Below are 5,708 nucleotides of genomic sequence, written 5' to 3' on the forward strand. Positions count from 1 at the left end.
GTTTGCAGTGATATTCTGTTCCGTTCGAGTTGCTTGAGGTTCGACATTTCTGTCGGGTCTCCGGCTTACGGTCTCTTCATGTTCAACTACAGTGACGCGTTCTTCTTGTAAACCAGTTGGAATATCTTTAATATATTTAAAGGTCTCAAAGGTCCGTTGTTTTCTTCTTTACCATTTTTGCTCGGAAGATCATGCTTGGTTAAATTTTTATAATCTGTTATGGCTGTGTCGTTTGAATTTTCCGTGTTGGTTAATTTCGTCGTATTAGGTAGTGTAATATTATTGTGTTCAGTTAGCTTTGTTGTTAAGGATGTAGGTGCTTAATTTTGTTTTTCTAAACCCCGAATTATAAAAATGAAGAATGCTAAATGTTTTGCCGTGGAAATCCTTTTTGTTTGGTTTCTTTCATGTTCGTGTGTGTCGTTAAAGCTTTGTTTAGTTTATAGGATCTTTGCATCTGTTCTTCTAAGCAGTGTATCGTTTCTCATGCTAAAAGTTTTACTAGAATAAGTATTTTGCTTTAACAATGATATTTTAATTAGTAAGAAGATACAGGCATGAATTGTTGGGTTGTAATGATAACTCTAGTTTTAAGTATCTTTTGAAATAAATTCACAATAGCTAAAATCACTCATTTCATCCATAATAATTCCATATCCATCATAACCTTAAATTAAACTTAGGAAATAAATAACTCACAAATCGCTAGTATGCTCCAGGCGCGTATTAATAAATAAACTATCGTGATTATGTACACGTTCGCGTGACATGGTTACGATTTTCCAAATTAAAGGCAAGGTATGCGTTCGCGCAACATCGATCAAATTTTCTTATATAATTTATAAAGCGTGATTAATCGTGGACACGTACGGGTGACATGATTTTTAACGCGCCAAATAAAAATGAGTACACGTACGCGTGACTTAATTCTTTAATTACGAATAATCAAGCAATTAAAAGCGGTATAAAGATAAATGCACATAGGTCCTAAAAATGGGTAGTTAAACAATTGAAGCCAAGTATAAATCGCTAAGCGACCGTGCTAGAACCACGGAACTTGGGAATGCCTAACACCTTCTCCCGGGTTAACATAATTCCTTATCTAGAATTTCTGGTTCGCAGACTCTTTAAAAATAAAACTTCCTCGATTTGGGATTTAAAATAAATCGGTGACTTGGGACACCATAATTTATTCCAAGTGGCGACTCTGATTAATTAAATAATCCTATTTCGAATAATGTCACTTTAATTGGAAAAACTCCCACTATTCTCCTCGGGGAAAAAGGAGGTATGATAGCTATGGCGACTCTGCTGGGGAAGATAACCCAAAACTTCTAAGAATTCGAGCTTATTAATGTGATTTTATTTGGCTTTATTAATTTGATGTTATTACTGTATTTTTGGGCCTAATGTGCTAATTGCCGCTTATTTATCGCTTTGATATTATTTGAATTAAACTGTCTTCTTACGCCTCCCTTCTGAGTCTTCTGAATTAATGGTGCACACGTGCGCGTGGCCCACTTTTCTGTTAGAAGTCATACCAACTAGTACAAGGTTGGGTCAAGTAACTAGGCCGGGTAGACTTTCGTGCTCCCGGTACATTGCCCCCACCTTGGCTCGAGCTGTCCGCTTGGGTAAGCCAAGTCTAATTCACTCCCCCAAGGATTAAAACCTAGAATAACATAGCCTCATGACGGATTCCTAGTAGGAACGTTTGTTTGCATCATGTGCATTTGACTTTGGGGACTCAACACAAGGGTTGGGTCCGTCTAGGACAGGTGTACCCGAGAATTGCAAGACCATCCTGATGCATCTTATGTGCTACTTGTGAATTATGTTTGATTCGGCTTGTGCATGTTGACCGGTTTCTTAAAAAAAATATATATATAATAAAATTAAAATAAAAATAAAAAAATCAAGGTGAAAACATAAAAGAGAAAATTTATCCGATTTTTGAAAATTCCCGGTATTTACCCCAAAAAGATTATTGTAAAATAAGCCTGAATTTTTCAAAAAAGTGTCATCTTATTCCTGAAATATATACGAACTACGCGGGTCTGATTCTCATCGGATGTGAGATACGTAGGCAAACCTCATCGGTTCCGGCCCCCAATTTTCAAAAATCGAAAAAAAAATATTCTTCTTTAGTTCCTTCTTTAGAAGTCTTTCTTTAAGACGTCAAATTCAAAAATCCAAAAATATTTCCACCTTCTTTAGAAGTCTTTCTCCAAAAAATTCAAAAAAAAAAAAAAAATTGAAATCCAAAAAAAAATTACTTTCTTTCAAAAATTACCAAAAAAGGAAATCCAAAAAATATTTTTCTTTCTTTTTCGAAGTCTTTCCTTCGAAAAGTTTTAATAAAAAAAAAGAGATAGAGAATTCAAAAGTAAAAAATATTTTTCTTATTAGGAGCTTCTATGATTAGATTTTTTTTATATTTAAAAAGTAAAAAAAAAGTTAGTTTATTTATTTTATTCTTGATCTTCCCGAACTACGCAAGATCTGATTCATGTCTCCACATGATACGTAGGCAACCCACATCAGGTTCGATCGCATCATTTTGAAAAGAAAAAAAAGTAAGTAAATAAAAAAGAGAAGAGAAAAAGTGGTTAAAAAAAATATAGAAGAAGAGAGAGTGTTTATTCAAACATGCTTGTTGTTTTGAAATAAAAGCTAATTAAAGGTGGTCGGTTTGTTGGTTTGCAATAGCGAGTCACGCAAATAATCTAAGATCCCTCGGAAGTAAAAGCATCTTCTCAACAAATGGAACAGCACCACTGTTGTTGATCCAAGGTCACGAAAAGGCAAGTAGGCAAGTTGACGGTGAAAAACAAAAAATTGAAGGCAAATATGGGGTTGACTTTACTAGATTTGAGCAATAGGACATGGCCTGCTCAGGATGATTTGTTTATGGGGAATTTGATCCAGCATTGAAAGCCATAGTAGCCATTGCCGCGGCAGAAGAGAAACCAAAAACGGGCGCCAAACAAGAAACTTTCCCTATCAAACTGGAGTCTCGGTAGCCGGTCTTGCTATCTTTTGTGCCTTTTGAGTTATTTCAGTGTGTCATCCAAATGTTTTCTCTTTACTGTCTTACATTCTGATGTAAACCCTTCTATTTTTTTTAAATTCAAATAAATGAAATCAATATTTCATCATCCATGAATGTCTCATTTCTTAATCTTGTCACCTTTCTTATTCTCTTGTCAGTTCTATAAATCCAGATTTTAATAACATGACATGCTTGCGGACTTCATGCCCAGATCCTAAAACACTGTCAGATTTCGAAATAAGAACCAAGAAGAATAATGTGTTGAAGATAACGCTTGCAAGAAAATAAACAAAGAATTGAACCGAAAATGAGATTCCCTTCGGATCATTCTTGAAGCCGAGATCGATGATGAAGATTGAGTCAAGACCCGATTGAAACATTGTCTTTGATTGATGGAAAGTGATCGCCGGAGGCTACCATGGGCAGTTGTACAACAAAGAATGGCCCATGCTTACAATAAAAAGTACGTCCCAAGAAATTTGAAGTGGGGCAACTCGTCCTGAGACATATTCTCCCGCACCATGAAGAAGCTAAGGAAAAATTTGCTCCAAAATGCAAAGGTCTATACATTGTAACAAGAGTATTGCCAAATGGAGCGTTGTATTGGGGAGACATAAAAGGAAACGTCCCCGAGACAACAGTCAAATCAGATACAGTCAGAAGGTACTATGTTAGACTCACTACTCGGTGTTAACATTCTTTGATTGGGATGACGAAGGTTTTCTTTCTCACTACCAAATACCATCAACCCTTTTGCAAACCCTTTGAGTCGGTTCTCTCTCTTTGATTACCCTCTTTGGAATCTGGAAGTTATTATTAAAAAATGACAAAGAAAAGAAAGAAAAGAAAAAACAACAACAAAAAAAAAATCAAAAAAAAATGCAAAAGAAAACAAAAATGAAAACAAAAAAAACAAAAAACACAAAAAAATTCAAAAACAAAGTTTTCGAACTACGTTCGACTTGATTCCGAAAGGATACGTAGGCAGCCTCTCTCTAAGGTTCAGTCACACTAAAATAAAAATCCAAATTCCCCAAAAATTGAAACTGGGGCTGATATTATTATGTTTCGGCAATGATTTTTCCTGAAAGGTTCCAAAGTTGTAATTCAATCCATATTCTTTTTACCCAAATCCTTTCAAGTCCTTCCGATCAATCGACGAGAATGTTCAAGAATTGGAGTATACGATTACTTGGATCAGATGCAACCAAATGAGAGAAATAAAATAAGAGAGTTCTATTGGTGAAAACCCTCGTTGGCACTGTAGGGCGATGGTGAGTAGAGAAAATAAAAATGAGAGAGTCTTATCAGTGAAAACCCGCAAAGGGCACTATAAGACGATGGCGAGAAGAGAAATGAGAGAGATCAGCTAGTGAAAATTCGCAAAGGGCACTGTTGATCGAAAAGAGGATCCACAGAACCATGGCATCAACACAATCATGAGCAAGGTTTCCCGCTTTCAAGTCAAAAATTGTGATGAGTTTCTGAGAATCGGACGGTTTATACAGATCAGACATCCAGTCCAAAAGGCATGTCATGTTCATTGAAGTCTGCATGTACTCCCAGAAAGGTCCGTATTTCGTTTTTACCCGTAAAGGGAAACCTCTTATTTTAAACTCATTCTCTATTCCATTAGTTTTTTTTTCTTTTCTCTTTAATCCCATTCGGTCTAACTTTGTTCCAAAAATAAAGCAAAGAAAAGATGGCAAGACCGATTTACAGGGTTCTCGTTTGAAGCGAGCTGATATATTCAAAAGGCGCCCAGCCTCGACAAAGGCATCAAGTCGACCCCGAATGTCCATGATTGGCCGATGCTTTGAAAAGAAAAACTTTGAAAGAAGTTAAAAGTGAAATGCCCACAAAGGCAAAATAAAGTTGAAAAGGGTTAAGTACCGTCATGGCAAAGTTTGGAAAAGCTAAAGGTTCTCCAGAATAAGAAATGCAGTTGGTATTCAGGAAATAACTAGTTGCAGTTGAAGTCGTTGAAGAAGATGAGCTGAGTCAAGGGACTGAAATAATCTAGGCCACAAACCGACCACCATTTTAAAACTAATGAATCTTTCTTTGTTCAGAATAATAATAGAACAATTTTATGAAATAGTTCGTGGAAAGACCAACACCACCAAGTGAAGTTCTCAAATCCATGATTTCCTTCCAGTATGCATGTAATCATGTTATTTTTAGTTTCATTATAGGGAATCAACACCCTATCTTCAATACAGGGTACTACATCCCCTGGCTGCATCACTTTTTGCCAACATAGGGTACGACATCCCCTAGTTGCATTTCAGAGTGCCACGAGCCTCATCTTATTGCCAACACAGGGTACTACATCCCCTGGTTGTATTTTTATTTTCTACATAGGGTACGACATTCCCTAGTAGCATCCCAGAGTGCCACGAGCCTCATCTTATTTCCAACACAGGGTACTACATCCCCTGGTTGCATTATTTTCTACATAGGGTACGACATTCCCTAGTAGCATTTCAGAGTGCACGAGCCTCATCTTATTTCCAACACGGGGTACTACATCCCCTGGTTGCATTATTTTTTACATAGGGTACGACATCCCCTATTAGCATTTCAGAGTGCCACGAGCCTCATCTTATTGCCAACACAGGGTACTACATTCCCTGGTTGCACTTATTTTCTTTTT

Source organism: Nicotiana attenuata, chromosome 7 (genome assembly GCF_001879085.1).
Source record: "Nicotiana attenuata strain UT chromosome 7, NIATTr2, whole genome shotgun sequence".
Taxonomy (NCBI): Eukaryota; Viridiplantae; Streptophyta; class Magnoliopsida; order Solanales; family Solanaceae; genus Nicotiana; species Nicotiana attenuata.